Raw genomic sequence first — 25,634 nt, 5'->3', positions numbered from 1 at the left:
AATGAAATAATACTCCAAGTATTTTACACAGTGCTTGTAGTCACTTATAATACATACTTGTTCCCTTCATTCTCTTCTCTTCCCCTCACTGTAACATACTAGACAACAAATGGGCCTCTAATCTTAAAAACCTATAGTGGGGAAGGACCCACAACCTCCAGAGACAGCCTATTCTAATAACTTAAATTTGTTTCTTTACCATTTCTACTCATGGATCTGGGTTTTCCCTTCTTGGATAAAGAGAAAACTGTGCGACATCCCTTGAAGTACTGGGTAGTTATCACATTTCCCCTGAGTTTTCTTTTCTTCAGGTTAAATCCCAAGTTCTTTTAAAACATCCTCATGGGACATGGCCTCAAGGTCTTTATGATTGCTTTCCTCTGAATACTCTCCATCTTATCAATTTCCATCCCAAGTTGTGGTTCCCTAAGGAAACATAATATTCCAGATTCTGAAATGACCAGAGCAAAAATATGGAGGGACTATAGATCATTATTCCTAGATGGTTTCTTTCTCTTAAGGGAACCATAGATGACTTTAGATTTTAGCTTCCATATCACACAACTGACTTATATTAAATTTCTTAAGTGCTCAGTCCCCTATCCCTCCAATTACTATTTAACCATGCCTCTTCCATTTTCTATCCTGAACTTGTGAAGTTGATTTTTTTTAACAAACTGTAAGACTTTTACATTCATCTGTAATAAATCCATCTTATTAGACTCAATTTAATGCTCTATTCTGTCATATCATATTAGATTTTGACCGTCATCCAGTGTGTTAGCCATCTTTCCTAGAATACGTCATCTGCAAACTGATGAGCATGCTATCTAGGCCTTTAGCCAAAGCATGGATAAAACTGTTAAATCACAGGACTTTGAGCTATATTCCTGTTGACCTCTTACCAAACTAGCACTGATTCATTAGAAACTGAATTCAGAGTCTGACTCTACCATATTCTACTTTGGCTCTGTGATCCTGGTTAATTTATTTAACTTTTCTGGGCCTGTTTTCTCATCTGTAAAATAAGGGGGATTGGACTAGATAGCTTTTAAGATTCCCTTCAAGCTCTAAATATAGAATTCTATTGGGCATAGGAAAATGACTGGTTAATTGAACTTTTGCTTTTTTAATTCTCAGAGGTAAAATTTTGCAGCCATTATCTTTAAAAATATGATTATATGATCTTATACCAATTTGATACTCACATAATAACAAGCAGGCATTTATTAAGTGCTTAATATGTATGAGGCAATGTACCAAACTCTGGAAATCCAAATTTAAGCAAACAATTGCTGCTGTCTTTGAGTGGGGGAATATAACATATAAAAAGAAGCTGAAAGGGAAATGGTAAAGGAAGGATCCAGGAAGGCACTCTTGTTGGGGTGAGGTGGTAAGGTTCAGAAAGTCTGAAGCAGAACTGGAATGGGAATGAAGGTTGAATGGCTTGGATCTCTCTCCAAAATGGAAGAAGTGGGATAGCATGGCAGAATCAATGTAAATTTACCTTTCCACTTAAATCTTACCTCACGGAAGATGCTACAATGCTTCATACCTACTGTACAAGAACCCTTGAACTTTCCTTCTTAAATAGCTACACACCCTCCATAATTGAATATTCTACCTATTTTAAGTCAATAGCAACTCCCTGACTTCCCCTTTCCTTGTAACAATCATTTATTTGTCTAATTTAGTATATTAGATGAAAGGAAAGTTACCTAGATTTAATATTTATAATATGTATAATTGAAGCAGTTGTGATAAAGATCATTAAGTTGGAGATATAAAACATCTCCAAATTCCCATATGCTCAGCTCCATAAGCATGAGGAAAATTGGAAATAAATTGGCTACTAACCAGCTGATCTATAACCTGTCTGTTTCTTTCATGTGGGGATAAGGGAGAAGTGGCCAGGGAGAGGGGCCTGTTATGTACATGTGTTAATTTGTTTTGATCTCAATTTCTCATAGAGAATATTAAACTAAAGTGCCCTAGAGAGAACTCTAATTTTCAGTTTTATAAATCATACAACCAAATCCCCATGATACCACTCCTTCCCCAAAATGTTCAAATGATTGTCAATTCCCTGGGTTGGGGGCAGACTAGTTATCAAAGGGTCAGTTTTAGAAGTCTCAATCAGAATCAAGCAGATATGAACATAAAAAGCAGCACCCACTGGTTCCATTACTTGTTCAGGATGGGGATCCAATTCCTGCCATTTAAGGAAGAGAGGTGATTGAATCTCCTGAGCTTTTCAAAGTTCCCCATGAAGAAATTACTGCCAAACATATATGAAAACCCAAATTATCAACAACTAGTCCAACTCAGGGACATCAGCTGCTGTGATTGTTCTAATCTGATATAACAGCTATTGACTGATTTGCTGTTATATCTTTTTAATGGTAACAGATTATATAAACCAAAGAACAGTCCTATTAGTTGATTCTTCTTTTCCTCCTCCTCCTCCTCCTCCTCCTCCTCTTCTTGCATCTCTCTGTTCATCTTTTCCTCCTCTTCCTTCTTCTCCTGATCCTTCTTTTTCTTCTTTTCCTCTTCCTCCTCTTTTCCTCTTTCTTCTCTGGTGTCCTCCTCCTTCCTCTTCCCTTCTCCTTCCTCCTCCTCTTCTTTTTCTCTCTCCCTTCTCTTTCTCCCTTTCCTTTCTGTCTTTCTCTTGTTCTCTGATTTGTCTCTCTCTATTGGTCTCTGTTTCTTTTCCCCTTAAAGTCAATTAAATAAAAATTTATTAGCTCTTAAAAACTAAGTGATGAGAAAGGTTTCCTGGGTCTTAATGAAGCTATTTCACACCAAGTTTTTGTAAGGATCTAGATGGTCAACTGATATAGTAGATAGAGAATTGATCTTGTAAGCAGGGAAGGCTGTTTTCAAACCTTACCTCTGACAAATTGGCTCCATGGCCCTGGACAGTCACTTCATCAGTCACTTAGTACCCTAGGAAACTTGCTGAGTATAAAGAGCAGAGAAGGTGTTGAGATTTAATACAATACTATCCTTTTAAATATGAGGGAATTGGGACTAGAAAGGTGAAATGTGATTGGAAAGATGACTCACCCAAGGTCACACAGAGATCAAGTTTCAGAGATAGGTTTCAAACTGTACACCTCTATTTTTTTTTAACAATGCTGGAATGTGGTGGGGATTCCCTTCACTTTTATGTTGGTTTAGATACTGCAGAAGGCCAAATTTCTAATTGTATAATGAGGTGGGTTGCTGAAGGATTTCTGTAAACATGTGTTCAAAGGAATTAGAGTTGGTAGCTTGAAAATAATTCCAAAGCTGTCAGAAAAACAAACAAATAAAAACCAGTTTATTGGGACAGCTGTGTTAAGACTCTATGTATTGAGCTGCAACAATAGCAAAGAGTAGAAATGAGGTCCTATTTTCTTTTGAATGTTTTTTTACACCTTTTTTCAGGGAAGTTAGGAGAGCAGCTCTTGCCCTCACAGCAAATAGTTTCTGGGTATCCACAGTCAGATGGCAAGATCTCCCAGGTGTATATGACCACAGATGCTTGACATTTTATTTGCTGTTAAGTATTTTCTAGGTAGTTGATAGTCTTAATTACCACTTTCATTTTACAGAAATGGAAAGTGAGACCTGGTTTGGGAGGTAAAACTAACTCCCCTCACTTATCTATCCTGTTTAAATTTACACTGGGTTGACATTCAGTTGCTTCTTCTTTCTTCTAGGCTTCATTGTAATTGTGGTACATTATAATTTGGGAAGTTGACATAGAATGATCATATGGAATTTGGAGTTCTGAATGGTCTATTACAATAAAGATCCCATTGGAACTGATGAGCTAGGTTCTCCAGAAGTCAGTCAAAAATCAATAAATATTAATTGAATTCTTGTTGCATATTAATTGGGTAACTAAGTGGCAAGATGGATAGAGTTACAAAGACTCATCTTCCTGAGTTCAAATCTGGTCTCAGAACCTTAACTAGCAAATCACTTAACAATGTCTGCTTCAGTTGTCTGAGCTATAAAAATGATCTGGAGAAGGAAATGGCAAACCATTCCAATATCTTTGCTAAGAAGACCCCAAAAGGGGTCTTGAAGAGTCAGACATGACTGAAAAAAGACTGAACAACAAAAAATGTATTAGGCTCTGTGCTAAAGATCCAAAGAAAGATAAAAAGACAATCCCTATTTTCAAGGAGTTCGCAGTCTAATGGGGGGGAGAAAATATGAAAACAATGTTGAACAAACAAGATACATGCAAGAAAACAGCTACATAGCACCTTCAGGATTCTTGGCTTATTTCTAAGAGAATATGGAATTCTTTTCTAATGCTATTAATTTAAGCCCCCATTCAGGCTCGTTTTCCCCAATATCATTGGTCAGTAATATCAGCCTTATATCATTGATTGATCCAGCGCCATTTAACCAATGAACATCAATGAACTTTTGCTAAGAGATATTTACTTGGACAGCATAAGGACAGAAGTCACTAGTAATTTTGACATCTGGGGGCACCTTCTCCCCTATATTACCTTAGTCCCTGAGAGAATGGGCTCAACCTTAAAGCAGTTGTGATAAAATATCAGTGCCCTAATAGATTTACTTTTGAATGTGACACAGCCAATTTGCTGTCACTCCCTTTTGACCTTCTTTGATCCACTGTTTAAGTCTTAATCCCTTCTAGACTTCTATTGGCCATGTCCCTGTTGTATTTTTCTGTTGTTAATTTCTACCCATAATATCTTCAGAGACTAAAGTTAATACACTAATTACCAAACAAAGATACTATGGGGTTTCAATCTGAAGAAAAGACTTGGAGAGATAAAATTATTGTCTTTAAATGAATGAAGGGTTGACCCACAAGAGGCTTGGGGCTTTAGAAGAAGAAGAAAGATTACTGAAGGAAAGTTATAGTGTGAAAGAGTTCAATTCAATGTAAGGAAACCTTCCTAAGTACAAAAAGTACTTTAAAAACTAGTAAAATGCTTTATGAAAATGGTATATGACACATCTCAGTATTTAGTGAGTTTCTCCCTTGTTATAAGAGTTGGATGACCTCTTAGAAAGGATATTGTAGACAAGATTTATCATTCAAGTAGGGGTTGAACAGATGACTCTTAAATTCCTGTCCAGAGTTCAGAATTCTATGATTCTATAACTAAATATATGTAAACAGGAAAATGCATATAGATTCTGTTTATAAATTACTTAAGTTTTAGGTGGAGAAGAGGAGGTGGGGTGAGGAAATAGGGGATTATATGACACCAAACATAATTTGACTACATTTTCAATTCAATTTGACATAGAAATCAATCAATCAATAAGCTTCTACTAAGCACATCATACACTTGGATTACATAGTCAAAAGATAAACAATATATTTTCTCAAAGAATTTATATTCTACCAAGGTAGACAACAGATGCCCATGTAAGCATATGTAAGAAAGACACCTACAAAGGAGGCACAAAGTAACTTTGAATAGGAAGGCACTAGCAGATCTGTCTATCTATCTATAGATATAGACACACATATATATGTATCCATACCCACATATACACATATACATATATATTTATATGATTTTGTGCTAGGTGCTGAGAATACAAAGTCATGAAAGAAATCTTACTTTCCAAGGTATTTACAAGTTGTGGAAAAGAGCTATGTTGCATGGAACATGAGGTCATTTGAGAAGTCCAGGTAAAACACTGTAGCATTTCCTTGCCCTATTTGAATAGGCCTTCTGGGTTCCCAGAGGGTAGCTAGATGACTATACCTCTTTTCAGGTTTTGGAAGTAACACTAAAGAGTTAGGGTATTACGTACTATGTCTCCTATCAATTATCAAACCAATTCAATTAGGTTTTTTTGGCAAGGCAATGGGATTAAGTGACTTGCCCAAGGTCACACAGCTAGGTAATTATTAAGTGTCTGAGGTTGGATTTGAACTCAGGTCTTCCTGACTCGAGGGACAGTTCTCTATCTATTATGCCACTTAGCTACCCCTCAGTTAGGTTTTTTTAGGTTTTTGCAAGGCAAATGGGGTTAAGTGGCTTGCCTAATAATTACCCAGCTGGGTAATTTGATTTGAACCCAGGTACTCCTGACTCCAGGGCCAGTGCTTTATCCACTATGCCACCTAGCCGCTCCCCTCAATTAGTTTTTCAAAAAATGTCTATGCTAAAGTGGTATGTAGTAAGAATAGTTGACACGAAACATTTCCTCTCCCTGGGGCACTTTTTTCCACAAATAAACACAGAATCCAGTAGAAGAGTGGGCTTAACTTTAGTGCATGATGGTAATAAAGCATATGTATAGAAAGCATCAAAGGGTCAGTTCACAACTCTGGGATACTGAAAATCTTTTCTTGAGTCCATACCAGTATTATTTTCTGGTTCATGGAGTGCCTTGAAATGGACTCTTCCCTCAGATGACCAGAATTCTATATCCATCTGTGTCTGTTTGTGCATATGATTTTGGTGTGTCTTTTTGTTTTGATTTAGGTGAATTATCTCCTGTTGGTTATTTTTTTGTTTTTGTGGGGCATTGGGATTAAGTGACTTGCTCGAAGTCACATAGCCAGTAAGTGTCAAGTGTCTGAGGCTGTACATAAACTCAGGTCCTCCTGTCTCCAGGGCCAATGTTTTATCCACTGTGTATCCACCCAGCTGCCCCCAGCTGGTCATTTCTTTCTGATGACTTGGTTAGTGGAAGAGAGGAGTAGAGAAGGAGGGACAAACTCTTCCTTTATCCCTTAATAAGTTCTCAGGAACTTGGTTGACTGATCTCACTGATAGACTAAGTGGCATTTAATACAAAAGGTCAATGTACATGACTAATCCTTAGCTACTTATACTGATGTATTTTTTTGACTCAATGAAAGAGATTCAAAAACAGATTATTGAGTGTAAGCCATCCTATTCCTACTTTATAAACTTCCTCATGCTTTTTCACTAATTACATTACTTAATATTAGTTGATATGAAATATTACATTGCATTATAATGCTATAAGGATGAGAGATTACCTGGGGATACAGAAAAGGAAGACTTCATGGGAAAAAAACGGTCTCTTAGTTGTACTTTGGAAGAAAGGAAGGAATTCAGCAAATAGACTCAAAAGAGGCTATTACAAACATGGCAGACACTATGTACAAACACAGAGACAAGAGACAAGGCAAGACAAGAAGGTGAATGGAAGGTCATCCAGGTTGGCTGAACAGAGAGTTCATGAAATATAATAGTGCTCTGAGATAAAACTGGACAGATAAGGTTGAATCTGGCTATGTAGGACCTTGAATGTTAGATTCGAAAATTTATACTTCAATGGGAAGTCAATGAAAGTTTCTAAGTAGAGAGTTGCATGATTGTTGTTGTGTGCCAGAGAGATTACATGTACCAGTAAGCAGGAAGAAAAGTTAAAGGCTATTATAACTATTTGGTAGGATAACGGTGTTTGAGTTAGAGTTGATGGCTTACTTTTTAACAAGTCAATGACACATCTGATTTCTCAGCCTGGTAGTGTCCTTTCCTCTCCAAATCTTTCCTAATCTTAAAGGTTTACCTCAAGCATGTCTTTCTTTGCACTAGCTCTCTTGACTACTTGGGTATTACCACTGTCCATTTATTTGCTTAGGCCTTATCAGCAACTCCTGGACAATTAAAACATTTAAGCCAGACTCAGTTATCTATCAGAAGCAGGAATATCAAAATACCTGGGGAAAAAAAATCAAAGCAGGAAGGATAGGGTTTGCTGTAGCAAGTGGACCAAATCCTAGTTACAAATGAGCCCTCATCCCTTAAATCAGCCTTGCCACAAAAGAAACATCTGTCATCTTCAGGAACATCAAATGATCTTCATCTCAACAAGGGACCTCCAAGGACCAGATTCCATTTCAATGTAGTTGAATCCTTGCCCTTTCCTTCTCCCTTTCAGTCCTCTACAGCAAGGCAGAATGTGTGAGGCAGGGATGAAGAGCCAACCCAGAGATGTACCATCACCTTGACAGGGAACTCAGCTGATGGAAGCAGAAATTCTTTTTGTACTAATTAGAGACCAATTAACTTCATTGACTTCAGTAGGAGTAGAAGGTGAAAAGTTACTAGGTTACTATGAGCCTTGTAGTTCATACTGACAACTGGCTTGTGCATTCTCAACTTTGGTCAGGAACTCACAGAAGGAGAATTTCTCCTGAAGAATTTACCTGAGTCTTGGACTGTCTAATCATCAAGGCCCCACCCTAGCTATCTAGTTCCCTTTACTTTACCTACATACTCTGGTCAAGTTGACCTTTCTTCTTTGGACATTTCTTTGCTTCTTTGAACTCTGATCATAAATTAGGTGGTGTAGTGGCTATAGTGCTGTGTCTGAAGTCAGAAAGACTCATTTTTCCTGAGTTCAAAACTCGCCTCAAACATATACTCTTGTGTGACCCTGCCCTCAGTTTCTTCATCTGTAAAATGAACTAGTGAAGGAAATGGCAAACTACTACGGTTTCTTTGTCAACAAAACCCCAAATGGGGTCAGAAGAGTTGACAGAACTGAAAAATGACAAAACAACAAAAGTAATTTATACTGCCATTAAACACTTTCACATAATCATTTGCATTATTTTAATGGACAAGGTTTACTCTCCTATTATATCATAATTTCCCTAAGTGTAGGGACCACTTCTTTCCTCACCTGAAACAAATTTAGGAACTCTTTGCTGAACCGAATTGATCTGAAAGAGTTCAGGTCAGCTGTTTCCCATCTATTTATTTATTTATTAGTCATAGGTTGATGATGCTTGTTTTTAATTCTTGAAAGAGACCATGACATCAGGGAAGTGATGCCATGACATGCAAGCCAGTTGGATTTAAATGAGGGAGTGCTGTGCAAAATTACCAGCCTCGTTTTCTCATCCAGAGACATCTGACTCCAGTGGTCAGATATGGTGTCTCACCTCTGACACTACTACTACTACTTGTCAGAGACTCTCATCATCTCAGGCCTGTATTATTGCAGTGGTCTGATGACTGGTCTTTCAGCCATGAGTCTCTCTCTATTCTTGTCCATCTCTCACTCACTGTCAAATTAATCTACCTAAAGTGCAAATCTGACCATGTTACCACCCCACTCCCACACTCAATAAATTAATAAATAATAATAAAATTTAATACATTAAAATAATAAATAATAAAAATAAAATAAAATTCAATAAATCCCTCTTCCTTTCAGGATCAAATATAAAATCCTCAGACATTCAAAGCTGCTCACAACTTCTTACCCCTAGTCTTCTTCTTTTTTACACCTTACTTCCCTGAATGTCCTCTGTGATCCAATGACACTCATCTTGCTATTTCTTGCAGAAGACACCCCATCTCCAGACTTAGACATTTTAGATTCCCTTATCTCTACCTCCTGAGTTCCTTCAGCTGTCAATTAAAATCCCATTGACAAGAAACCTTTCCTGATGTCCCTTCATACTAGTGTCTTCTCTCTATTGATTATATACTTATATACAACCAAGCCTATGTCTAACTTGTTTGCACCTAATTGTTTTCAGGTTGTTTCCCCTGTTAGACTGAGCTCCTCCAGAGCAGAAACTCTGATATGGTCTTTGTTTGTATCCTTTGTGCCTAGCCCAGTGTTTGAAATGTGGTGGGTGAATAATAAATACTGATTGACTGTCTGGTGGCTTTGAATAAAGTACTTTATAACATTTTTTATTCATGCTTTAATATGGGAGAAGGGGAAAGGAGAGGAAGAATGAAAGTAGACCTTTTGCTTTCCATTCACTGTGCTAAACCCTTTACAATTATTATCTCATTTGATTTTTATAACCCTGGGATGGGGATGCTGTTTTTATTCTCCATAAGAAAGGTACTCAATCCACTATCTACACCCTCTTTTTTAATTTTTCACTGGACAACGGCCCAAAAACTACAGTTTTAAATCTTTTGTAAATATTTTTGGGAGAGGTTCATTAGTGGGGAGTGTGGGATGTATACAAAGAGAAGGAGCCAGCTCTTACCAACAATACATCTTTACAGAGAACTTTATAGCTGACATGGTACATTTTTTTTTCATAACAATCCTTTGAGGTATGTAGGACTAATATTTTTAATCTATATTTTTAAAAGAGGAAGAAAAAGAAGTTGGAAAAAATAGTATCTTGCTCAGTCAAACTCTACAAATACCAGAGCTGGGAAATGACCTGAATCTGTTTGCCTCTAAGGTCCAAAGCTCTTTCCACTACATCAGAGTCTCCTCACAAATTCCTAGGAGTCTTGAATTCAAAACTTCCTCATTTGAGAAATGGACATAAGGCATGTGTTTTTTGGATTAATTTTCTTTTTAGTTGTTATTTAATTTTATTTTTCATATTGACTTTAGGTAAGTCAGTGAGTCAGAAACAGAAGTCATGTTGAATTGATTATGCCCTATGGGTGAATCACATCAATTATTCCAATCCCATCATAAAACACACTCTATGTTAATGGGTTAGAAGTGTCATTCATTTTTAGAGATCTCTCTTGGTAAGGACACATAGTGACATCTCTAACAGCATAGAGCAGAGTTAATAAACAATGGAAAATAAAACTCTAAAAGTGAAATGTGTCTATCAACTTTGCCTCTTAGCAGCAGGTTAAAGCATCTCTGCAAGACACATTTTCATGGTCAATTTACAGAAACTTTAGAAAAAAGCTAAATCATTAAAAGGTGTCAATCACAGTTCCTTATAAACTCAAATGGCCAGGTTTGTAATAGCTGTGGAATCAGATGTGGTCATGGGGAGCAGGCATTCCATGGTTGCTTCAAAATTTGGTTTATGGGGGTTGTCTCTTTTTTTTTTTTTTGTTTAGCAGTAGAAAACTGAAACCTGGGAGAGGAAAGTACCTGAATCACACTCACTCTGACCTGGTTGTTCCTACCCTCAGACATCTCCAGTTGCAGAGGTCTTCTCTGTTTGTCCACATGGTTTCTCTGGTGAGTCACTGTCCTAGCAGGCTATGAGCAGGGATGAATTGTGGATATAAACTGTGAGTCAAAATCCAGAAGAATCAAGGCAAAGATGCAGGATGACAGGGAAGAGTCAATCTGACCACAGAGATGACAGAATCTCAGAGTAAAGAGAGTAAGGTCAAAATCTGGCAAACTGCAAAAGGCTGAATAAACAGTTATGTTGCACTAATGACAGGGTGACCTTCAAACTGAGGCAAAAACCTACTTTAGAGAGAAGGACTCTTAAATTCTTCCTTCTGCAGTGGAATTAATGACTAGTTTTCTCGGATGTGCTAAAGCCTTGACCTCAAAGATACCAACATTTCTGCTACTCATCATACTTGGAAGATACCAACATTCACTTCTAGATGCCCTGCACCTCAGTATCTATATTCCTTTTGAGGGCTCAGAGAATAGACAACAAAAGAGACAGTCTTCCCCCCTTCCCCCAGCAGAGACTGTCTATGAGGGTATACATTGTTAGAAGCAGTCACTGCATTGGTTGATTTTACTTAACTTTTTTTTTACTATGCTACAAGGAAGGATTTAATTCTGGAGAGTGGGAATGATGGTGATGATAATTCAGAAATAAGTGTGATGCCAAAATAAAAGACATTAATGAAAATTATTTTAAAAAATAAAATATAGTCAGGTATAGAAAACTGAAATGCTGGATCACTTAAAATGAGAAAATTTGAGCTGAGGTGTGCTGTGTCAACTAAATCTGGCACTAATGTCATAAACTCCAAGGGGTACAGGCTGCTTAAAAAGAGGTGAATTTATCCAGTAGAAAACAGAGTAGATCAAAATTCAACTGGCAATCAGCAGTGGAATAGGTCCTTCAGTGGTTCCTGTTCTTTTAGTCTGAGTAAGTTAGGGAGGTTCAGTTTTAAAAAATGAGAGAAAATTATTCAAAAAAATCCCCCTGACCCTCTTCTTTCATTTTTGCGAAGAGCATTGGTATGTCTTAGTCTTTTTATCATCTACCCTTCAGTCATTAAAAATATCATCATCTATTTCTGTGGATACAAGATGAATCTCCAACCTTGTTGTAAGACCTATGAAGACTTTACTTAGTCTGAGAAGATAGAGAATTGCATCTAACAGGTGGTTCTAATCTGATGAAGGACATTATGACCTTGACCATCCTTGACTCTTCCTTGAGATCTGGACTGGCAGCTTAGTTGGTCAGACCCCAGTGCTAATGGTTCTAAGTTAGCATTTGTACAGAGGGCATGTATCTTTATTCTTCAATAGTTGTACACTTTCAGGAGGCAGCATAATAGAGTGGAAAGATACTGGTTCTGAAATTAGAAGATTTGAGTGCAAAAGTCCCTGCTGATATCTCGAGCAAACTTTTCCTAAGTCTTAGTTTCCTAATCTGTAAAATGGTGAACTTGAACTAGATGGTTTCTGAGGTTCCTTCTAGGGGAGCTAGGTGGCCATGCAAAGAGCACTGAACCTGGAGTCAGGAAGACTTGAGTTCAAATATGGTTTCAGATAGTTACTAGCTGTGTGACCCTGGACAAGTCATTTAACCCAGATCACCTAAGTTTCCTCATCTGTAAAATGAGTTAGAGAAGGAAAGGTAAATCACTCTAGCATCTTTTGCCAAGAAAACCTCCAAAGGGGTCGCTAAGAGTCAGATGTAGTTGAAAACTACTGAACAACAAGACGTCCCTCAATCCTATGATACCTAGCTGAGGTCAGTTTCCCTCCCTATGAGTGCTATTGGCTAATGGGGGATGTAGGGAGGATGTGGATGGTGCAAATCTAAACTCAACATCAGAGAAATAATTCCAAGATTGTTTCTAATTGGGCAATGTTAAAGGTAGACAGAGGATAAAGAGACAGTGTGCTATAGTGGATATTGGGTTCATGTCTGACTTCTCACACAGGACCATGTCCAGTCTTCCTGATTCATTGGCCACTTGACCCAGAAGGCTCTGGAGGAGAAAGTGAGGTGGGTGCTTTAGCATGGCTCCTTCTCACTTAAATCCAATTCACTTGGCTTTAAGGCATCACCTCTCTTGATGTCATGGTCTTCTTTGAGAATAAAGGACAAATATCATCATTCTTATTCCTGCCTCTTAACTTCTGTGAAAGGTCCTATTGGCTAAAAAGAAAACCTGGTCAGACCAAGTATGTATGATACAAATATAGTTCTACTACTGGAGAAATAATTCAAGTTGGATTGATGGTGGTGGTAATGATGTGAAGGAGACATTATTCCCTTTACCATGAACCAAATGCATTTAATCTTTGTCTTCTTCCTTTCTCCTTTTATTTTTCCGATTTCCAATCTGGAATTCATGTTTAAGTGTCAACCATTAAGCCTCTCCTCACACAAAACCCATGTCAGAATTTTATTTAGTCATTTCAGTTCATCTGATTCTTTGTGACTCCATTTGGGATTTTTTGGCATAGATACTGATTAATTTGTCATTTCCTTCTCCAGTTCATTTTACAGATGAGGGATTGAAGCAAAAAGGGTTAAATGACTTGCTCAGGGGTAATCAACTGGTAAGAACCTAAAGTTGGGTTTTAATTCAGGAAGATGTCTTCCTGACTTCAGACTTGGTACTCTATCACTGTACCACCTGAATTACCCATCACCCACTTCAGATACTCCCTTTTATATTTAGGGTGATGGAGTACAGTAGCCTGACCCAGGGATTTATCCTTCTGATCTATATTTCCTATAGTTCCTCCAGTTTTTGATAAAAGTATACCATTGTTGTTGTTGAACCATTAACATCACTACTCTTTCTGTTCAGGTTTTCAATGAGTTCTGAATCCATCTGATTATATTGATGAGTTCAGAACTCATTGAAAACCTGAACAGAAAGAGTAGTGATGTTAATGGTTCAACAACTGGAAACAGCAGTTTCCAGGGGATAATTATAGGAACTAGTGCTTAACTTTATCTGTTGTTTAATATTTTAATCAATGCCTTGGATAATGGTACAGACAGCATGCTCATAAGATTTATCAATGACACAAACTGGGAAGCTTAGGTAGCATGCTGGATGACATCATCAGGATGAAAGAAGATCTTGAAAGACTGGAACACATGACTGAAACTAACAAAATGAAATCTGAAAGGATAAATGTGAAACCTTAAATTTGAGTTAAAAAAATCAACTTTTATTATTAGACCGAATTTTGTCTGAAAACATTCTGAGTTTTTAGTGGAAATCATAATAGGAGTTGTCAAGTATGACGTGGTGGCCAAAATATTTAATGTAATCTGGAGCTTCATTTAATGATAAATTGCTTTTTGCAATAAAGAGGTGATAGCTATAATACTACTCTACTTTGCCCTTATAATATCTACTCTGAAGCACTGTATTCTTTTCTGGCAAACAGTTAAGAAGGACACTGATAAACTGGAAAGCATCCAGAGGAAGGCAATTAGGATGGTGAAGACCCCAGAGTCTTTGTCATCCAAGGATAAATTGAAAGAACTGGGAGTGTTTTAGCCTGGATAAGAGAAAGATGGGATGGGGGAAACATGATAACCATCTTCAAATAATGGAAGGCCTATTATATAGATGAGGAACCAGATCTGTTCTGTCAAAATCAGAAAAGATAGAGACTGAAGAAGTAAATGTAGGTTTAATGTTAGGAAAAGTTTCTTAAAAATTACAACTGTCCCAAAGTGGAAAGGACAGCCTCAGTGGGGTAGTAGATTTCTCCTCCTTGGAGGACTTTAATCAGAAATCATATGAACACTTATTTGATATACTACAGTCAGGATTCCTTTTGGGTATGGGTTGGATTAGAGGAATATTGAGGTCCCTTCCAACCCACAAGTTCTGTGATTTAATCAAGGAACCTTTGAAGAGTTTTGTGCAGAAAAATAATATTATCAAATCCATGGAGTCCTGGGAGCCCAAGTGGATAGAATGCCGAACCTGGATTCAGGATATCTAGCTAGTATCTTTTCATTTACCAGTATCTTATTAGTTGTGTAACCTTATGCAAGCCATTTAACCTCTGTCTGCCTCAGTTTTTTCATCTGTAAAATGAAGATGATCCTTGCTTCTTAGGGATTTTGTGAATATAAAACAGTATACTTGTAAATATTTTGAAAAGATATTACTATTATTATTTCATTTCATTGTGCTTGGCCTGGTTCTCTTCTTTTCTTTTCTTTTTTTTTTTAGTTTTTTTTTTTTGCAAGGCAGTGGGGTTAAGTAGCTTGCCCAAGGCCGCACAGCTAGGTAAATAAGTGTCTGAGGTCAGATTTGAACTCAGGTACTCCTGACTACAGGGCTGGTGCTCTATCCACTGTGCCACCTAGCCGCCTGGTTCTCTTCTTCTCAATGATTTTGCTCTTCTATGTAGAAGTCACCTCTTGTAGAAGTTATGTAGAAGTCACCTCTTCCTTCATGAAACTGTAAACTCTTTGAGAGCAGAAATGGTGTCATAACCATCTCAGTATCCCCAGGACATAAAACACTGCCTTATATATTAAATAATATCAATATTAAACTGTTATATAAAGTTTTATATAGAACTTTTATATGCAAAATCTCATTTGACCCTCCTAGCAAATCCTTTCCTATCACTCTCTTAATTATACAGTCTGACTTCTGTCCTCAGCATTCAAATTGCTCTCTCCAAAGTTTCCATAATCTCTTAACTATCAAATCTAACAGTTTCTTCTCAGTCCTTATCCTTCTCGATCTCTCTTTTACCCATTGGCAATATTGGTAAATATTTTCTCCTTAAAACTGTCTTATTTCTACGTTTTGGGGACATTACTTTCTCCTGGCTCTCCTTCTTATCTGATCGCTCCTCCACTGGATCTTCATCCAAGTAATCTCCATTAATCACGAGTGTCCTTTTCTCTGTTCTCAGCCTTTGATGTTTTTAAATACCCTCTCCTCCTCCTTGATAGTCTCTTCTCTTTAGTTTTTCATGACACTGCTCTCTCCTAGTTCTTTTTCTTCCTGACTGGTCCTCCTCTTCATCCTTTACTATATATTCACTAGGGTCATACCTGATAACTGTGGGTTTTCCCCAAAATTCTGTCCCAGTCCCTTTTCTCTCTCTAAATGATTTCATTTGGTGGTCTTATCAGCTGTCATGGCTTCAACTTTTAACTCTATGCTGATGATTTTCATACATACTTATTCATACATACTTATATATACATACTTATTTCATACATACTTATGCCCTAGCCTCTCTCCTAACCTGATTGCCATTAGACATATCAAATTGGATTTTATAGAGACATAGTAAAGTCAAACAAGTCCAAACTAAACTCATGATCTTCTACCTTCAAACACTGCTCCCTTCCAAAGGTCCCTATTTCTACTACCATCCTCTGAGTGAGTCCTCCAGACTGTTGACCTATGATGTCACCCCTCATTCCCTACACTCTCTCATTCACATTATCCATTTTTTTGCTAAGTCCTGTTGATTTTACCTATGTAACATCTTTAACATATGTCCTTCTCTCCCCTCTGGCACTGTGAGGTGCAGCCCATCTTACTCTTAGACTATAGCAATGGTCTGTTGCTTTCCTGGTTAGACTCCTGATACAGGCTTTCCTCAACTGTCAAAGTGATCTTCCCACTCATGACTTTCTCTGCTCTATCAACTCCAGTGGCTCCCTTTTATCTCTAGAATGAAATATAAAATCCTGTAGTATTCAAAGTCCTCAATGATCTGCTCCTCCCTTCCCCCACAAGTCTTTACACCCTACTCCCCTACATGTATTCTGAGATCCAATCATACCGGCATCCCCATTCTTCCTTGTATAAAACATGCCTTGTCTAGACTTTATGTATTTTCACTGGCTGTCCCCATGCATTGACTCCTTTCCCTCCTCATCTCTGCCTCCTGGTTTTCTTTTAGTCCTAGCTAAAATCCCATAGGAAACTTTCTCATCCTCTCTTATAGTTTATTTGTTTTGTTTGTCCACAGTGACTTTCATGTTGTCTCCTCCACTAGACTGTGGGCACAGAGATTATGTTTTACTGTTCTTTGTATTCCTATGCCTAAGCATAGTGCCTGGAAGAGTGAATGATTGACTACATATGAATTGACAACAACATGTGAAGTCAATGGTATCATTATTCTTATCATATAGGTGAGGAAACTGAGGCAGACTTGCCCTGGGATACATACTAAGTACCTGAGGTCAGGTTAGGACTCAGATAAATCCATCACTTGTCCACTATGTCAACTTGCTTGTCTTTACATTTTTTAAATGTATATTTGAGGTGTCTCTTAATGGTATAAAGGATATTATGAACAGGGGAGAAAATAGAGTAAATAGAGAGCTATTCTAAAAGTGTACATAGGTGGTTGTTTGTGTTTATGATTGGAAGAGGACCATAGGAATAAAGAGGAGGTGTCAGATATGAGTTTTGTACTGACTAAGCCTCAACTGTTTGATTAGAGATGAGAAAGGAGAAAACAATGGGTCACAGTGGAAAGAGGAAGTCACATCCCTAAGATGTGCTAGAGAACTAGGATTTGAACCCAACTCTTTTGACTCCAAATCCAGAGCTCTTATCATAACCCATTTACCTATTTTATGGATGTGAAAACTGAGACTCAATAAAGTGACTTGCTCAGCATCACTCAGATAGCTTATGAGCTTCTGGATGAGAGCTGAGGATGACAGCTGCTTCCAAATATATGGATGGAAATTAGACTTGTTCTACTTGGCCCTAGAGGACAGAAGGTGAAATTTGTAGAGAAGGATATTTATGCTTGATGTAAGGAAGTATCTGAAAAGAGCTGTGGGAAGGGAACAACTATTTATTAAATATCTATTATATGTCAGGTACTCTATATACTTTACAAATATTACCTTTCTTGATCCTCACAACAACTGGAGATGTAGACACTAGAATGAGCTCCCTTTTGCAATAGAGGAAACTGAGGCAGAAAGTTTTCACAGTCACATAGCTACTAGATGTTTGGGGTTTGATCTGAACTCAAATTTTCTTGACTCCTGGTGAAGTGCAACTCCTATCCACTCTGTGACCTTGGCTTCTAGTATGGAGAGGGTTCTTTCCTCCTCTAATGAAGATATTTAAACAAAGGCTGGGATCTGGAGAAAGGATTCTTATTTGGGTACCGTTTGGACTAGATGGACTCTGAAATCCCCCTGACTCAGAATCTGTAGTAACTTTAACCAAAATGAAGCAACAGAGTCAGTCATCTATCATTTATTAGATGAATACTTTAATGAATAAAACAGGGTGAGGAATCTTCCCCCTTTTCCTCCTATTAAAGGTTTATAAAATGTTTCCCTATCTTCAGATTAGAATTCAAGGACTGTTTACCCACATAATCAAACACAATCACAGGGATGTTGACCTGCTCCATTTCTGATCTGGGTCAGTTTGTCCCTTCTTAGGCAATCTGATGCTCCCCATTTCTTTTCTTCCTCCTATCTCCTGGAAATAAAGTAATGTAGAACTTAGTGTGGACCCCTAATTGGCTTAGCCTACTACAGCTCAGAACTTCTGAGCTCTAGTAAGCCACCAACCTCAGCCTCCCTGGTCATAAGGATTACAGACAAAATGGGAACTTTTAAAAAGGGATAAACTCTATCATCAAAGAGACAGACATGAACCCTTGGGAGGAAGTAGACATCCTGGGACAAAGTCCTCCTAGCCTTGTATGAATTTTGTATTATATCGGCTTTCTATTTGTTTTATATCAATTATATGTTTTATAAATATATATATATATATGAATATATGTATATGTATGTCTATATCCTTATTGTTTTAGGAAGCAAGTTCCTTGAGAGAAAGGACTGTTTTCTTTCTGACTTGTATTTTCAGGACCAAGCATAGTACCCAGCTGGTGTTTAATAAATATTTGCTTTACTGCACTATGTATGAGTTGTTCAAGATATCTTTATTATCCAATAAATGCTGTAATTAGATCAATTTAATGGGAGACTTTGTGCATGTTTCTTGAAATCCTAATCATGATTAGCACAGCAGTGGACTGAGTCCTTAGAACTCTACCTGGCCTCAGACATTTAATAATTACCTAGCTATGTGACCTTGGGCAAGTCACTTAACCCCATTGCCTTGAAAAAAAAATTAAAACAAGAACTCTACCAAAGAGATTGTGATCAGAGGGAGTGATGAACCTGCTTTGGGGAGGGCACATCATCAGACCTCAGTTCTCCAGAATGACCCGTTCTATAAGTAAGAACTTACAGACTATAAAGGCATCTCTGACCTCAGAATGGAAGTACCTTCTGGGACCCTAGTTTCTTTTAGATGGTCAACAGACACTGTTGCCCTAAGGATGTTATAAAAGACAAAGCCCACATGTGTATTGTGAAGGTTTTTTTTTTCTTTAACATATACTATTTTCTGTTGTCCTTTCTGTAATACGGTGGCCAGGCAATATATAGATTTGCCTGAATGTGAACCCTGAGCTGACCTTACTTCCAGTGTGGGAACAGTATTTAAGTAGCTGTAGATTTATTTTGCAGGCAACTCATCCTGTCTATTAATTTCTGTCACATAACTGAACACTCTTGACCGTACAAACAGCTGTCTTGGAAGTGGTTGCATTTATGAGCTGTTTGCATAGTGCTCATATCTCTAGCTATCACCAGTGAAACAATTACTCACCCTAAAGGAAAGGAAATAGGGGAAGAGAAATGTTTCTGGGGGGGGGGAATCTCCATAAATTCAGCAAGAAGGAAGAGTGGCACATGACTATTCAGTTGTCTCCAACTTTATTAGACCAAAATGTTCTACTCAGGCAATATGCCTGACCTCGTAGAGGGGCTGAAAAGGAATATGGAGCAGGATTCTGCATGGGAGTCAGCAAGTTTAGGAAAATGAGAACCAATCTAAGAACACTGGACTGGGAATAAGAGGAATAGGTTGAGTTTTGTGCCATCTTGGGTGTTATTTTCCATTACTGGAGTCTTAGTTTCCTCTTCTGTAAAATATGATAGAGTTGAAGCAGATAAGCTCTGAGGAGCTGTTTGGTTTTGAAATGCTATCATTCTAAGAAAATTAAGTAAATGGAATGAGAAAATGACTGGGAGGAGGTATCTATTAATTATTCATTTTTGACAATAGAACATCAATTTTGTTTCGAATATATGTTCATAGATACAGTTGAAAGCAAAGTGCTCTTTCAGTTAACTCAACTCTTTCACTTAACAATTTTCTACTAGTTAGCACAGAGGATAGATCTTGGGCAAATAAGTCACTCGCTCACTCTCCATTTGTCTCAGTTTCCTTACCCATAAAATGGTGATTATAATAACCTTTACCCCTACGGTTGTTTTGAAGATCAAATGAGAAAAAAATAATGAAGTGTTTAGCAGTGTCTGCATATAGTAAGGACCATATGAATGTTAGCATTATTACTATTATTATCATTCTTAAAGTTGCTTCCACATAATGGTTTTATATTTTTCAAAGTATTTCTACTTCTATTACTGACTTATTTGTACCCCCCCCCCCCCGCGCATAACTATCCTGCTGGATTGATTGCAAGAAATAGGAATAGAGGCACTGTGGTATAATGAAAAGAGACTAGACTTGGAGCTTGAAGCCCTGGCACTATACTTTGTATAAATCTCTTACCTTCTCTGAGACTCATTTTTCTTTTTTAGGAAAAATCAAGGAATGAACTAAGTGAACTCTAAAGTCCTTTTCAAGTCCAGTGTTTAATATTCTAAAGTTCCTCTGCATAGATAGGAAATTAAAGTATGAAAGCTTAAATGGCTTTATTATTTATTATCTAATCCAATATATATGTGGAATTTAGGCTAGGATGTAAGTCTCTAAACTCCTATTGTATAGATTTCAACATGCTTCCACCATATAGATTGCGAACAGACTGTTATCTATAGCATCCATTTTTAGTCATATGCTTGGAAGAGAAAAGATTATAACCATAAATTGCCTCCAGTATACATTGAATAAATATCCACTAAAATAAAAGATATATTCTGGTCTAGATGTTAATAAGCTCCCTCAGGCATTCCAAGTAATTGGAGGGAACTTTCCTCAAAGAGCATACTTACCTTGCCCTAGGTACATCTAAACAGTGGTAACTGACTAGTCTGTTCATTATGAAAAGCCCTCTCCAATGCTTTTGCGTGAAAAATTGCTCAGGAAACAAGGATTATTCTTCTTGTCCCTCCCCTTCTTGCATTGAACAGTGACGATGACTAATGGGAATAGTATTGGGAAAGGAAAAAAGGGAGGAAGAGTTATCATATTTATTTTAAAATAAAGGAAGGAAGGAAGGAAGGAAGGAAGGAAGGAAGGAAGGAAGGAAGGAAGGAGGAGAGCACCTTTCCTTTGGGGAATTTTTGGGCAGCAGGAACGCTATTTCCTTCTTGATCTTTGGTCTTGGTGTAGGCCACACCAAGGTACATATAATTTACGGGAATCATTGTGACTCTGGAGTTGCTGGGAAGTGGAATGAAATGAGCTGAAGTCTGTTTAAAAACTTGATTTAATTTTGTTCAAAATCTGTTCTGTCTCATATGAAAAATGCAGGCCTTTTAAGTATAGTGAGAAATCTGTCTGGGTATTAAGGGTTCCTATAAAATTAATTAATTATAATTGTCAGATCAATTTATCATTTATATCTTGTGATCCTACTGAGCCAAGATTCTAGCTGGAAGCTCTTCCAGCAGTTCTGGTACCCCAGACCCTGCACAAAGCCATAGGCTAACAAGGGAGGGCATTGCTTGCATGGAATTGTTTTTATAATTAGTTATATTGCCTGGAACCTCTCCAAGAAAAGGAATTGGAGGCAAGCTTAGCCATGCATTATGGCTTCAAGCAACTGTATTTAGAATAGAATCTTTTTTTTTTTTTTTTTTTTTTTTTTAGATTTTTGCAAGGCAAATGGGGTTAAGTGGCTTGCCCAAGGCCACACAGCTAGGTAATTATTAAGTGTTTGAGACCAGATTTGAACCCAGGTACTCCTGACTCCAGGGCTGGTGCTTTATCCTCTTTGCCACCTAGCCGCACTAGAAAAGAATCTTAAATATTGTTTAGGTGTCTACTCTTCCAAGAAGTCTCAGTTCCTTCACTAGTTAGCCAGCTCTTTGAGGGCAGGAATGTATTCATTTTCTCTTTACAACCAGCACAGTTCCTTGAACACAATACACATTCAATAAATACTGAACTGAATTGGTCATTATAATTGTGTAGTCCTTTCTTCCTCCCTTTATGGGTATTTAAAAGATCTTTAAAATTCCTTTTGCCTCTTTTTTTTACATTTTTTGAGCTGTTGTTGAGTCATTCTTCAGTTGTATCTGACTTTTTGTGACCCTATCTGAGGTTTTCTTGGCAAAGATACTAGAGTGATTTAGCATTTCTTTTTCCAATTCTTTTTTACAGATGAGGAAACTAAGGCAAACAGGGTTAAAGTGACTTGCATAAAGTCACAGAGCTAGTAAGTGTCTGAGGCAGGATTTAAACTCAGGAACACGAGTCTTCCTGATTTCAAGCCTAGCATTCTACCCATTGTGCTACTTAGCTGCCTTCTCTTCACATTTAAAGAAGTAGATATGGGGTTCCTTCTTTCTGTCTTTAATCTCCTCTGAAGTATATATCCAGCATTGGATATATATTTATATATATATATATATATATATATATATATATATATATATATATGTACTTTGTCAAAGGATATGAACAATTTTTCAAATAATTCTAAATTGTTTTCTAGAATTATTATCACAACCATATATTAGTTTGCCTTACTATTCACTTTATGACTGAGTAAACCAAGGCCTAAGGAAGAGAAGTAACTTGTGAAACAATAAAAATAGTCCTGGATTTGGGGACAGAAGACCTGGGTTTGAATCCTAGTTGTGTTTCTGATGATCTGTGTTGTGATTTGGACTGTCTTTGTGGGCTTCACTTTTATCATTTTTTTTTAAATGAGAGGCTTGGACTAGATGACTTCAAAGGTCTATTATAGTTCTAAATCTCTTGATCACATGTCAAAAAGTCAAACTGTAAATAGTACAATAAAGATTAGAACCTAGGTTCTCTCCCTCCAAATTCAATGATCTTTTCCATATCCTACCTTCCTTTCCAGGGAGATGGCTTGTTTTTAACTGGTTCATGAAAAATGCTAGAATATGAGATGATAGTCATGAATCCCTAACAGAGAATATTACAAAAAGAATAAAGATTCAGCAGAAAAGTGGGAAGATATATTAATGGGGAAAGCTTTAACTTAGGTTAGGCAATGTATACAATTTATTTCTATGGATGGCTTTTGTCTACCTTTGTCCATCTGCTGACTACTCATATTGCTTGCTTTTTGCATCAAATATAAGGTAGGATTTCTTTAAGGTTGGAGTTCTTAACTTAAGGTCTATGAATTTGGTTTTTTAAAAAATATATTTTGATAAGTGGTTTCCTTGCTAGTAATTTGTGTTTTTTCTTTTTGGTGAAACAAATGTATGTTATTTTATGAATTTAAAAGTATTATTCTGAAAAGGGATCCAGATACTTCACCAGATTGCCAAAGAGGTCTATCACCTTAAAAAAGACTAAGAATCCATTTTAAAGTATTGCCCTTTAATGTGATGTTGAAAGAAGTAAAAAAAAAATTTTGCAATAAAGAAAAAAAGGTTTTATAAAATACCAAAGGATATAATATAATGTATCTTTCATTGACTAACAGTTTGATATTTAAAAGAAGTAGAAAAAGAACTTTGGTTTTTTAAAAACTGCTAAAATATGTACATAAAGAAATATAGCTTTCAAATGGGGCTGAAAATGATGAGCAAAAATATAAAGGTCTGAATCGCTTTGTAAAGGATATAAGGTGGCTCTTCCTTTGAATGTGAATAGTTTGATGATATAATGGTAATTTTTATTTATTAATCATGATTACATGTGGGCATGAAGAAACAGTTTCAAGGACACAGTGGATCATTTGGGAATTAAGAGCTTTAAAAATTAAGACTTCAGGGTGATGTGATCCCTCAGCTTATTTGCATATAACTTTTAAAATTTAAGAATGTAAAACTCAAATGTAAAAGTGTAATGTAACTTAAAAGAATATAAAAGTGAAAAGTCATATAACTATATGAGGACAGATATGATTAAGTAGAACTTTCGATTTCATTGGGGAAATTCGATGAGCTAAGTGAGAGGTGAATCATTAAGGTAAAACTCTGATTGAAGTCTCAAAAATAGGTTGGTTGGTTGAGTCTGAACTAGTGTGATGAAGAGACTGAAGATGCTCTCAGGAGAAGAAGACTCAACAGAAGGTTCAAAAGTAGTTTTATCAGAGTTGTTTGACAAAACTATGTACCAGAGCAATCATCTGGGAAGGTTTTAGCAATAGTTCTTGATTGAATGAAGAGTCACATTTATTGGAAGAAAACTTAAGTTCTAGCTATTTAGTGCCATCTAGAGTTTTAGAGAGGTCACACCCCTTGCGAGTATCTGTTGTTCTTTGCTATTGTCTCCTGTCTCTTGCCTCCCCCAGTTTGAGGAATCTAACTGGATGATGCAGTATCCATTGAGTGAAGAACAGGCTAGGTTTGCTTGCTATTTGTCTCATTTCCTCATATGTATTATGGAGGTAATAATAGTACCTACCTCCTAGGATTGTTATGAAGATCAAATGAGAGCATAATTGTAAAATACTTAGCATAGTGCCTGGAACATCTTAAGTGTTATATAAATGTTATTTGTTTATTATTATTATTATTATTATTATCATTATTTATTAGCATCATTATCATATAATGCAGCATCCTGGTGAGTGAGCTGGAAGCCAGCCTTATGAGCTTTGCTATTCTTTGGTTGCAAAGATAGATTAATAAATAGTGTGACACTTTCCCAAACCCTCTTAATGATGATTAAATTGAGAGAGTTTTACAAGATTAGAAGAGAAGGAGATCCCAGGTGAAGAGGAGTACAGATAAACAGGAGAGAAGTGACTTTTAATATGGTGCTTACATTTTGAATGGACCGATAACACCAATACTTGCATTCTAGTGCTGTGAAATGCCCAGAACACATGGATTTTCCTTCCATATGTGGTTCTGTAAGTTTCTGTAAGATGAACCCACTTTCCTCCACAGATAGTGAGTATATAACAAAGATTTATGTGGGGAATGTTATGTATTCATTACTCCTTCACTTGCTATTAATATATGTGTGTTCTTGATATAAATTGTTCTTCCTTATTGGAAAATAAACGGTAATGTTTAAGCTCTAAAATTGTCACAATGTTGAGTAGATTCTTTGTGTAAATGGAAGTACACTCACATGGGTTTAAGAGGTAAAGTGATGAGTAGGGGAGTTACCTCTTAGGTTATTCCTAGGATCCTGAAAGAATGAGGGTATAATTGCATATGGTGGCTTTTCTTGGGGAATCTATACCTGCCAATGTGAGAGTAGATTAGAATGAGTGAACCAGCCCAGAGAGCAAAGGAGCTATCCATATGAAAGGTATGATGAATTACACTGTTGGTATAATGACCCCATACATTTCACATTTAATCTTTGTAATGTAATTTTGAAATTTGTTTTTGTTTAATCTAGTACTTCATTTTGTTCTGCTTGCTTCATTCTCTTTTTGCTTCATGTGTACAGGCAGTTTTTCATCAGGTAGAATACAAATTCCACCAGGGTAAAGTCTATGTCCTTAACCTC

The 25,634-nt window shown here is 36.9% G+C and overlaps 1 protein-coding gene across 4 annotated transcripts in view; it reads right to left on the bottom strand.

The window, feature by feature from the left end:
* Positions 1-25,634, bottom strand: part of ATP10B (ATPase phospholipid transporting 10B (putative)) — a 304,974-nt gene that overhangs the window by 157,631 nt on the left and 121,709 nt on the right. The gene's annotated exons all lie outside the window — the stretch shown is intronic.

The sequence above is a fragment of the Macrotis lagotis genome, chromosome 1, assembly GCF_037893015.1.
Source record: "Macrotis lagotis isolate mMagLag1 chromosome 1, bilby.v1.9.chrom.fasta, whole genome shotgun sequence".
NCBI classification, from domain to species: Eukaryota; Metazoa; Chordata; class Mammalia; order Peramelemorphia; family Peramelidae; genus Macrotis; species Macrotis lagotis.
This window is presented reverse-complemented; position numbering and strand designations above follow the sequence as displayed.